We start from the raw sequence: 11,790 nt of genomic DNA on the forward strand, positions 1-11,790 counted from the left end.
TTCAAGTTCTTGAGCTTTGGTGCTCTGTGCTATGGGTTCTTCTTTATCTGTGTTGTCTGGGAGTTCTTGGGAAGAGTTTTTCCAGGCCTTTACTATGGAGTGGTGATTCCAGACTTCGATACCTGTTGTAAGATAAATTCTAACCGAAATAAGCAGGCGACAAGAGGTAACAAAGGGCCAGGCAGTTTATTTGAGCACAATTCCCGGGCGAGGTTCACCAGTCTGCAGGGACGCAGGCTGGGGAAGTCGTGCCCAGGAGGGGTGGCGGGGAGTTTTTAAGAGAACAGAGAAGGGAGGGGGAAGTGGGCCACACTAGGGGTAGGTGGGGAATTTTTATTGGCTCAGGGTCGAGTGATGGACAGCCAGAGGTCTCCTTCCGGATGGAGAGGTTCTGCATCCAGAGTTTGTCGGAACGTCATGGGACTGGAATCCAGGAAGAGCTTTTCGTTCCTTCCCCATATGCACAGAGCTACTTGGTGCTGTCTCTGTTCTGCCTGCATTGTCCTTGCCCTTCTCCATCTGGTACCTCCAGCCTTACACCTGTGACTTTGACAGCAGTAGGAAAAAAGAGTATATCAGTGTGGGGCCCTTCCCAGACTGGATTCAGAGTTGCATAATTAGAAGGAATTGACTTAATTAGGACTTGATCTCCTGGTTCAAAGAGGGGTACCCCAGGGGTTCTATTTTGTCCTTCAGTTAAATTTTGAAGGAGTGCCTGGAATTTAGCAAGGTGTGTCACATACTGGATTATTTCTGTGACTTCTCTGTTCATGATTAAATTATTCTTTAAGAAAGGTCTTCATAGAGCATTTCAAAGGTGCTTAACCCCAAAATTTTGGGAGCATTTCTTACTCTTACTATGGCTAATGGTAGTAGGTCAGGCCAGGGCAAGTGAGTTTCTTGTGACAGTTTCCTTAAATGTTGCTTCATGATGTCATTAGTCCTTCCTATTTTGCCTGAGGATTTTAGCCTCCAGGCGCAGTGTAAATTATACTGAATACCAAGGGCCTGGGACACTCCTTGAGTGATGGCTGCTTTAAATGCCGGGTCATTGTCACTTTGTAATCATTGGGGCATCCCAAATCGGGGAATAATTTCATGTAAGAGTACTATTACTACTTCTTTTGCTTGTTCAGTTTTCCAGGGGAAGGCTTCGACCCATTCTGTGAATGTATCTATCCACACAAGGAGATACTGGAGTCCTTTTGCCTTTGGCTTATGTGTGAAATCTATTTGCCAGTCTTCTCCTGGGTATCTGCCTGTTTTCGGTAAACCAGAATGTAAGAATATAGTAATTTATCCTCCATTTACCCCATGGTCCCAAGCATATAAGGAGTAGCGGCTTTATTATTTAATGGGTTATTTCTTTGACAAATCTCACAGACTTTAGTGATTTGCTCTATAGTCTTTAACAGATTACTGCCTGCAAAATACTTTTTGGCCATCTGATAGGTATTTTCTATACCTAAATGGAAAGTCTGGTGTAAAGTTTTAAGAACTTTCCATTCTGTACTTTGAGGTAAATAAATTTTTTCATCTTCTATCTGAAGCCAACCAGAGGGAAGGAGAGAACCGCCTTTGGAGAGGCCGTCTTGCAGCTCTTTTTCTATAGCTGGTAATATCAGCTGGCACACCTGTCCATAAGAGAGGGGGTTGGATATGTGCCTTATAAGTTTCTTGAGCTGCCTCTTTGGCTTTTGTGTCAGCTCGTCTGTTTCCTTCTATTTCATCTATTCCTTTCTGGTGGCCTCTGCAGTGAATAACTGCTACTTTAGGCTTATGCACAGCTTGAATTAGCTGGTTAATTTCACTATGGTGTTTGAAAGGAGAACTTTTGGAATTTAAAAGTTTGTTTCCATATGGCTGCATGGGCATGCTGCACTAGGTAGGCATACTTAGAGTCAGTATATATATTGACTCTTTTTCCTTTCCCTATTTCAAGGGCCCTAGTGAGGGCTATTAATTCTGCCAGCTGGGCACTCGTGCCCGGTGGAAGTGGTTGGCACTCGATAGTATCCCACAGAGTGACAACTGCATAGCGAGATTTCTGATGGCCTTGCTCAATCAAGGAGCTGCCATCCGTGAAGAAGACAAGCTCTGGGTTCTTTAGTGGGGTGTCTTTTAGGTCTTCTCTGGCAGAATAGTTTAGGGCAAGGACCTGTTGGCAGTTATGTTCAGGTCCTTCACTCATGGATTCAGGTAGAAAAGTGGCTGGGTTTAGGGTGGAGCATGTCTGCAGCTGGGTGACAGGGTCCTCAAGGAGGAGTGATTGATATTTTAGTAGCCTGCTGTCTGACAGCCACAGGTCTCCCTGGGTGTTTAATAAGCTGGTGATGTTATGGGGTGCATGCAGTATTAAATCTTTTCCCAGGGTCAGCTTCGTGGCTTCAGGTACTAGCAGGGCTACAGCTGCCACAGATTTTAGACAGTGTGGCCAGCCCTTAGCTACTGGGTCCAGCTCTTTGCTTAGATAGGCTACGGGCTGCTGCATTTCTCCTTGAGGTTGAGTTAGTACTCCCAGTGCCACTCCTGATCTCTCAGTAACAAATAGGTTAAACCAGTTTCCAGTGGGAAGGCTTAAGGCGGGGGCCTGGAGTAGGGCTTTCTTCAAAGCCTCATAAGCTTTAATGGCATCAGGTTCCCACTGGAGTTTTATGGTGCCTTCTTTTTGGGCTTCTTTAAGGAGTTGGTAGAGGGGTTTCGCTAACTCTCCATGTCTGGGGACCCAAATTCTGCAATACCCAGTGATGCCCAAAATTCCCGTCAGTTGCCTGATAGTAGAGGGAAATAGGTGGCAGAGAATGGGTCATATTCTCTCTTCTCCCAGGGCTCTGGTTCCCTGAGAGATGTTAAGGCCCAAATATTTTACTTGCTGCTGACAGATTTGTTCTTATTGTCGGGAAACTTTATAGCCACAGGCAGCTAGAAATTTTAGTAATTTCTGAGTACCTTCCTGACACTCTGCCTCAGTGGTGGCACAGAGCAGTATGTCATCCACATATTGGATGATTTCCGCTTCCCCTGAATTAAAGGAAGCTAGGTCTTTAGTTAAGACTTGCCCAAATAGATGTGGGCTATCTCTAAATCCTTGGGGCAAGACTGTCCAGGTTAATTGAGTGGAGGGCTTTACAGGATCTTCAAAAGCAAAGAGAAACTGGGACTCAGGTGCAAGCAGGATACGAAAGAAAGCATCTTTTAGGTCTAGCACAGTAAACCATGCTGCTCTCTCAGGAATCCTTGATAACAGGGAATAGGGATTAGGTACTACGTGATGTAGGGGCACAACTACCTCATTAATGGCTCGCACATCTTGTACAAGGCGCCAGCTTCCATCTGGCTTTTGTACTCCTAATATGGTCATATTGCAAGCGCTGTTACAGGTTTTTAAGAAGCCTTGATCCTTTAAGTTATTAATAATTGTCTTTAAACCTTCACGAGCTTCTGGTTTTAAGGGATACTGCCTTTTATGAGGGAAATAATTCGGTTCTTTAAGACGGACTTGCACTGGTTGGGCTGATTTTGCTTTTTGAATGATTGCATTAGTTGCCCAGACTTCAGGATTAATGTTTACTTCCACTAGGGGAAGATTTTGCTTATCTTTTTCTACATTCATATGTACAGAGGCTTGTACTTCAGAAAGTATATCATGGCCTAGAAGCAGCATCAGACTTTCTGGGATTACTAGGAAGGCATATGAAAATAGCACTGAGTCCCATTCACAACTTAAGACTGATTAAAATATTTGGTTATTGAATTCCCAGATATATATGCCTCTTATAGTAACTGACTGGAATGAAGGAGGACCAGGATTATGGAGGAGGTCTCAATAGGCGGCTCCTGTATTGAGCAGGAAATAGATGGTGTGGCCTCCTACAGAGAGAATCACTCAGGGCTCCTGTTGAGTTATGATGGTGACATGAGCCAGCATGGGTAGCCCTGTGCCCCTTCAGTCCTGACCACATTGTTGCAAGTCCGACCCCAGTTGCCTACGCCTCTGAGGGCATTCCTGCTTCCAGTGGTCTCCTTGACAGTGTGGGCAGGGCGTTGAGGGTTTGGAGCACCAACCCATAGGGCACTCTCGCTTAAAATGCCCCTCTCTGCCACAGACGAAACAAGTTGCCCGGGGCTGAGTCCCTGGGGCTGGTCTCCTTTTCTCCAACCTTGGAGGCCCAAAGTTGACTATCTGTAAGGCTGTCGTTAATGTCTCTGCCTTTCGATGGTCTCTCCTGTCCTGGTCCCTCTTTTCCTCCTTGTCTCTATTTTAGAAAACTGATGTGGCGACCTTCAGGAGGCTTTCCAGATTTTGTTCTGGCTCATATGCCAATTTTTGTAACTTCCTCCTGATATCTGGGGCCGATTCGGTGATAAATTTATCTTTGAGAATGACTTGGCCCTCTGGGAACTCTGTGGACATACAAGTGTGCTTCACTAGTGCCTCCCTGAGCTGTTCGAGAAAGGCTGAGGGGCTTTCTTTTTCTTCTTGCATCACGGCTGATAATTTAGAGTAATTTATAGGTTTTACTCATGCTCTTTTCAGCCCTTCTAAAAAACAAGTTATAATGTGGTTCCTGCACCAGTTATCAGCATCATCTGTATCTTGGCCCCACTCTGGGTCAGTGAATGGCACTACCTGACAGCCAGTGGGGACTCGGGTTAGTTCCTCTGGAGATTTGCCACCTGCATTTATAGTGTACCATTCATCTCCAAACTCTAAGGCTCCCCTGATTACTTTTTCTTTCTCCCCTCCAGTAAGAGTTTGGTTTAATAGAAGCATAACATCCTTCCAGGCCTGCTCAAAAGTTAAAGTAAGCCCTTGGAAGGCTTCTATGTATTTGTCTGGGTCATCTGAAAATTTACCCATGTCTTGTTTAATTTGCCTCAGATCTTGAAGGGAGAAGGGGACATGGACCCGAGTTGGTCCCCACTCTCCAGTGGGTACTTCCTGTAAGGGCAATATGGATGGGTATAACTGTCTTTTCTTCACCCCCTGCGAAGCCTGGTGGGATGATTGGGCCAGAATGCTTGGGATGGTAGTTCTCTCATGGTCTGACTTTTAGGGTTCTCAGAAAGTGGACTTAGAGCTTGATAAGGTGGGCATGGCAGAGCCAATGGGGGACAATTAAGGTTTGGAGTAGGGTCTGGAATTAATCCACTTTCTTTGCATAGTCTTTTACTTTCTCTAAAAGCAAAGAAATCTTGTCCATATGGGACTTCTGACCATTTTCCTTCTTTGTGGCAAAATAAATCTAGCTGCATAACTGTATTATATAGTATACTTTCCTCAGAGGGCCAAGCCTCTCCATCAGAGTTTGTATTGAGGCCAGCCTTGTGTGCAGAAGAAGATAAGGCACCTCTTTCTCAGGGTTTGGGGATCGAATTGCTCCCAGTTCCTCAGAATGCATGCCAGAGGCATGTCTGGCTTTAACCTTGAAGAGGATGCTCCCATCTGCAAGAGAGAGAGAAAGACAGGTGTCCAGCACCTGATCAGCCTCTTTCTCTGTGAGGGCATCCCCTCGCCTTGGAGCTACTCGCCTGGAGTAGGCCTCTGCCAGGCCTACTGGATTTAACCACTCCTTACCAGCGTAGCCTGCACCTTGCCTTGATTCCCCTCTTGTGTTTCCACTAAGCAAGAGTCACTTCGGAGCTCTGGATTTAGTGAGACCTTACCAGTGTGTTCCTACTTCATGCCTTTTGGGAGTCCCTAGTTTTCTCTGCACGAGCTTTCCTTGAGCGCCCCCTGCCTGTCTGATAAGTGCAGGGACTGTGTGACTTCTTGCTGCGAGAGCCCTGATCTAAGTCACAAGCCTGTTTTGCTTTCTTGGGGCTGCAGAAAAGGAAAGCCTAGCCCCAGGACGACTGCCTCTAAGGAAAGGGGATGAACAGAATAGAGCCATTTACATGTTGGTCTCAGGCTTCAGCTTGATTACAGACTTCTACATTACACAGGAGAAAGTTGTGCAGGCCTAAGAAGACTGCTTTGAATGGGGGGCAAGGGAACTTTTTGCTAAGGCCAGAAATAAAATTCAGGGGCTGCCACGGACATTTACGGGGCGGGGAGCCTATACTCTCAAACACCAGTTTCTGCCACTGCCTGGAAATTATCCCGCTAGTCACCCACTATAAGAAATCTGATCTATGAGATAAGAGGTCAGGTGTCATCTGCGACTCTTGCATAGGCAGCAGCCTAGCCGCACATTCACTCACCACTGTCAGACCAGTGGGCTGGAGACAAGATCCAAGTACCACTGTCTAGCAGTCCAGTCTGCCGTCTGAGTCCACAGATTAGTATAGGAAAGTAGGAAATAGGCTCAGCCACTCCCCAACATTCCAGTCCATCCGGAGGTGGGGGATCAAGGAGCGACAGACATCGGGAAACCTTTCACCCGAGACTTAAGACTGGTAGCCAACACTAATTGTCTTTTAAGTGGCTAATGGGTGCCCAGACACATTTTTGTGAGATAAAAAGTACTGCATTCACTCAGGAATAACAGGGAAGGATAGGTCTCCTACCTTGTGGCAGTGAGCATCAGGTCAAATTGATGAAGTTAGAAGAAAGTTAGGGTTGCCCCCTGCCTCACTCAGTTGCCAGGGCAGCCAGAAGAAGTAGGCTGGAAGTCAGAGACAGAGAGAGAGACACTCCTCACGGATACCCAGTTGGGCTGTCAGGATCTGGTTCCAGACACGCGGACCTTTGAGAAGCCACTGAAGTGTAGCCTCAGCCTAGCCTCTCGCAGTTGCCCATGGCTTTCCTCAGTCCCTCGCATCCGAGGAGATGCCTCTGAAAGGGAATTCTGGCCTCCACTCAGATGAAATTCTTAGCTCCCAAGGAAGACTGGGGATCCACTGAGGGAAATGCAGGGGAACCTGTTGTTCGAGACTTTGAGAATGGCAGCTGGGCTAGTCCCATTTAAGTGGCTGACAGTGCTCGATGTTGTGTGCCATTGACTGCTTACTTCTATAAGGACAGTGAAAGCAAAAGGCAGGCTTGGATGCCAATACTCACCTCCGAAGTTATCCCAGACGAGCCCCCAAAGGTGATGCCAGGGTTCTTGTTCGCGGAGTCAAAGAATGAACTTAGCAAGTATCCAAGTTAGGAGAGCCAGTGAGAGGCTTTTATTTAGAGATAAAGTGAGAGGACAGAGCCTCTGGATCATGCCAGGAGGGGAGAAGAGAGCCAAGGGTGGTGGTTGGTCTAGGGGATTTATAGGCAGTTGAGGATTTTTGGGAATTGAGGGCTTAGGATGTGGACTTGTATCACCTGCTTTGCCCTCAAGGTGGACTGGGTTATTGTCTGTTTGCTTTGGCTATTTACAGTGAAGTCCCAGGTCATGCTGAGATACCCTTGTGGAACACTCAAACATTCCAGGCCAAGTTGCTCCTGGCCTTTAGACCTTAATCTGATCTCAATAAAGATGTCTACATTCCTAGTCTAGTATCTATACCCTGTAGAATTAGTGTGAGCTTTCAAGGCAAATTATGGTGCACTAAGACCCCCACCCCATAAGATCCAATCACCAATGACCAGATGGTCGCCCACCCCTTAAAATACAATCACCAATGCAGAACACACCCTACTCCTACTCCTTTAAAACGTGCTTCCTTACCCACGAGCTGCTGCTCCCTCTCTCTGGAGGCAGCCATTTTCTCTTTCAGATAACAAAATCTCTTGCGTGGGCCCATGTCTCCTGAGTTGTTCTGGGGTAAGGAAGATCACGGCAATATACCCTTTCATTGGTGCGGTGACTTCAGGTGAGGTTCTCCCATTGACTTTGCTCTTCTCCTGGGAATCTGAGCTGCTTTGGGAACCCTCACTGGCCAGTCCTCCTCCACGGGCTCACCATCCATTTCCCCGGTCACTCGTCTTCTCGCCCAACACCGACATGCAATTTGGTAAGTCTCCCCTTCATGGTCAACTTAAATGTCCCTTTGGAAACTGGGAAGTGACCACTGAGTGTCTGGCATTCCCAAGGGCTCCTCTGGAACAGGGGCACCCCCAACCAGGACTTTCAGAGTCACGGTTGATCCCCATAGTCGACCCTTCTTTGCCTCCCCATGGTGAGAATCCTCATTCACTGAGGCCCGGTCTCCCTTTATCTACTTGTAAAGTCCTGGTACGAGGTACTGAGCCTCCCCAGCGTTTTCACCTGGACTGCTCGGTTAGAGGTGGTGATGACTCCCTAACTGTCTCTGGTCTTCTCCATGATCTTCTCAATAGCTCTGTGATGCCTCAGTGACTTGTGAACTGTCTCATTCTCACCATGGGATCTGGTCCCTCCATTCCCGCAGATTCACTGCTAGGGTGCATACTCAATAATTTAAACCCCTCCACCTCACTCCAGACTTCAAACCTTTTAAGCTCATTCGCTACTGTAATGAGATCTGGCCACAGTATTCCTTGGACATTCAATCTAAATGACCTCCCAATGGCTCTTTAGATCCTAAAATTCTCCACAACTTATACAACTTCTGTGAGTGCACAGGCAAATGGAAAGAGATCCCATATATTTAGGCTTTCTCCTACCTCTGAACCAAGCCCGCTCTCTGTCTCCCTTGTAATCCTCAAGATCTCCTCACTCTAAAAAACTTCACCCCACCACCCACCAATTCCCACCACATCCTCTGACTTTGACCCTGCTGATGAACCTCCTCCCTACCGATCTCAAACCCCTACAGCTCCCCATCAACCACCAGTTCCTCTCCCGCCCCAACCTCCTTCTCTGCAAGATCAAAATCCCAACCCTCCCTGCTCCCCTAGTGCCGTTGCAGGAGCCACAGCACTCCAGAACCAGTTCCCCTTCCCTCACCCAGTCCCATGCCAAGCCCTCTAGTCACTCGCTCTTGAACCCAGATCCTAGCCCCACTACGGGAAGTAGCTGGTACAGAGGGCGTCGTCTGGGTCCATGTCCCTTTCTCGCTCACTGACCCATCTCAAATTGAGAAAAGATTAGGCTCTTTCACCTCCAACCCAGCTCCTTACATAAAAGAGTTCCAGTACCTAACTCAGTCATATGATCTTACTTTTCATGATATTCACATGATCCTATCCAACACACTTTTGCCCGAAGAGCGTAGGTGAGTCTGGGAACAGGCTAGAACTCATGCCGATGAGGTTCACCAAACTACTCCAGCTCATCCAATTGGTGCTGAGGCAGTTCCTGTCCGAGACCCTAACTGGGACTATAATATGGCAAGGGGAGTCACCAGTCGAGATCAATTCATCACCCACCTCGTTGCGAGTCTCAGGAAGTCAGCCAATAAAGCCATTAACTATGAAAAACTCCAAGAGGTTATTCAGGATAAAAATGAGAATCCCTCTATGTTCCTAGACCGCCTCACTAAAGCTCTTTTACAATACACAAACCTAGACCCTGAGACCCCACATGGGAGGCAATTATTAACGACCTACTTCTTCACCCAGAGTTTCCCTGACATTAAGGCCAAACTTAAACATCTAGAGAAGGGATGCTTAAATCCTCAGGCAGAAGTCCTCACAGTGGCCTTCAAAGTATATTATGGAAGAGATGAAAAGTCCCATAAACAAAAATGTCTAATGCTGGCTAAGGCCTTTCAACCTATCCCAACCACTGGTGCTTGGGTATCCTCACTTCCTAAGCAGCAGCCAGGAGGACCTCCTGGTCCAGGCTTCAAATGTGGTTAGATGAGTCATTGGACTAGAGCCTGCCCAAATCCCCGGAAGCCCCCCGGTCCATGCTCTAAGTGCCATCAGGAGGGACACTGGGCTGTTGACTGTCCTCGCACACCGAGAGGTGCCAGGCCATCCAGCTCTAACACTCCACAGATAGACCTTCTGGGTCTGGCAACTGATGATTGAGGGGGCCCGGGACTCCTCCACCCGACCCCTACCATCAATGTACGGGAACCCAGGGTAACCATTGTGGTAGCGGGTAGACCCATCTCTTTCCTTTTGGACACCGGGGCCACCTACTCAGTCCTGAAGGAGTTTTGGGGACCTACCTCCCTCTCACAGTCCTCTATAGTCGGGGTAGAGGGCACAGCTTATCAACCTTTACAAACTCCCATGCTTCACTGCATCTTTAGAGGCATTGCCCTCTCTCACTCCTTTTTGGTGATTCCCCATTGTCCCCTCCCCCTATGGGAAGAGATCTATTACACAAGGTTGGAGCTTCCATTACTTTCACTCCCGGTCTGTGCCTCAACCCTGACTCACCTTCAATCCCACTTTTACTCACCCTCCAACCCGCTGCAAACCCACTTCGTTCTCCTTTTCCTCTGCCACCCCATCTAGTCAACCCTGTGGTCTGGGATACCCTCACCCCCTGTATCACCACCTGCCCCCCAGTAATTATCAGACTTAAAGACCCTGCCCCTTTTCCCTCTCAAGCTCAGTACCCGTTGCCCATCAGGAGTTTACTGGGCCTGCAGCCAATTATCCAGGAACTTTTATACAAATGGCTACCACGACCAGCCAATTCCCCCTTAAAACACCCTGATACTGGCTATCAAAAAACATAATGGCTCTTAATAGGACAGTTCAAAATTTAATAATTATCAGTGCTGCTGGTATTCCAATCCATCCAGTAGTCCCTAACCCCTATACTTCATTATCCACTATCCCCACCTCTTCTACTTACTTCTCCATCCTTGACCTCAAAAATGCATTCTGCACGATTCTCCTCTATCCCAGTGGGACCACTTACACCTTCAACTCCACAGACTACAAATCCTCCAGTAATCTACTATACAACCCAAACAGGACCTCCTTACAACTGCATAAGGCAGCATATGTGCCCAACAATGCTGCTTCTACACCAACAAATCCGGTCTTGTCCAGGATGGTTTAAAACACCTCCGTGAACAAGCCTCCAAGCTCCTAGAAACTGCCCTAACAATCTGTTCCCTTACCCCTTCAATTGGCTCCTGCCCCTCCTAGCCCCTATTACCTTTATTATTCTTTTTCTCCTTTTCCTTCCCTGCTTCATTAACCTATTCCAAAAATTCATTCAAAATCAAATTTTGAAAATTTCTAACCATACTGTTAATGTGTTACTCCTCCAGGGCTATCAAGGCCTTCTCACGAAGAATAACGAAACCAGCTAGATGACATCACGAATCATCTCAGGATGCCTGCCCTTCCCCAACTCTACAGCAAGGGCCTTGCTAATCCCAGAATGTGTGCCCCCTTCCAGCAGGAAGTATCTAGAGAATGAGATTCTATGCCCAGTTCCCCAGAGGCCCAATTAAGAAAAGAAAAAGATGGGAATGAAGGCAAATTCTTTCATGCTAAGACGCCCACCTCTTAAGATCCAATCACCACTGACCAGATCGTCGCCCACCCCTTAATATCCAATCACCGGTGCAGAACACACCCTACCCCTACTCCTTAAAAACATGCTTCCTCACCCACGAGCTGCTGTTCCCTCTCTCTGGGGACAGCCATTTTCTCCTTCAGATAATAAAATCTTTTGCATGGGCCCGTATCTCCTGAGTCATTCTGGGCTAAGGAGGGTGGTGGTGAGATACACTTTCATGTACCTTCTTCCCAATCCTTGCTTTTCTCTCTTAGTTCTACACATTCAGTGCAACCTTTTTTCAGATCATTTCCCCATTTTCCTACTCAGTTGACTCTTTTCTTCTCTCTACATTTCCCTCCAAACAAATTAGCCATCCTCATGTCACCTTGTTTCCCCAAGTTCCTCTCTTGAGTTGGGAGGCTACAGAAACATGAGACCAAGCCATAAAATCACTGGGTCTTAGCAGGCCTTAATTTCCTGACTAATTTTCTTTCTATCTCATTTTGGCAGCTTCTAA

At 47.2% G+C, this 11,790-nt stretch overlaps 1 long non-coding RNA gene across 2 annotated transcripts in view; it reads left to right on the plus strand.

The window, feature by feature from the left end:
* Positions 1-11,447, plus strand: part of LOC130682036 (uncharacterized) — a 52,542-nt gene extending 41,095 nt beyond the window's left edge. The window contains exons 3-4 of one of the 2 annotated variants that reach the window (XR_008995342.1): positions 7,634-7,890; positions 11,038-11,447. This is a non-coding gene — a long non-coding RNA (uncharacterized LOC130682036). The remainder of the gene's footprint in view (positions 1-7,633; positions 7,891-11,037) is intronic. The other variant, XR_008995341.1, reaches the window with a different exon arrangement.
* Positions 11,448-11,790: the final 343 nt, after the last annotated feature.

This window comes from Manis pentadactyla, chromosome X, assembly GCF_030020395.1.
Source record: "Manis pentadactyla isolate mManPen7 chromosome X, mManPen7.hap1, whole genome shotgun sequence".
NCBI classification, from domain to species: Eukaryota; Metazoa; Chordata; class Mammalia; order Pholidota; family Manidae; genus Manis; species Manis pentadactyla.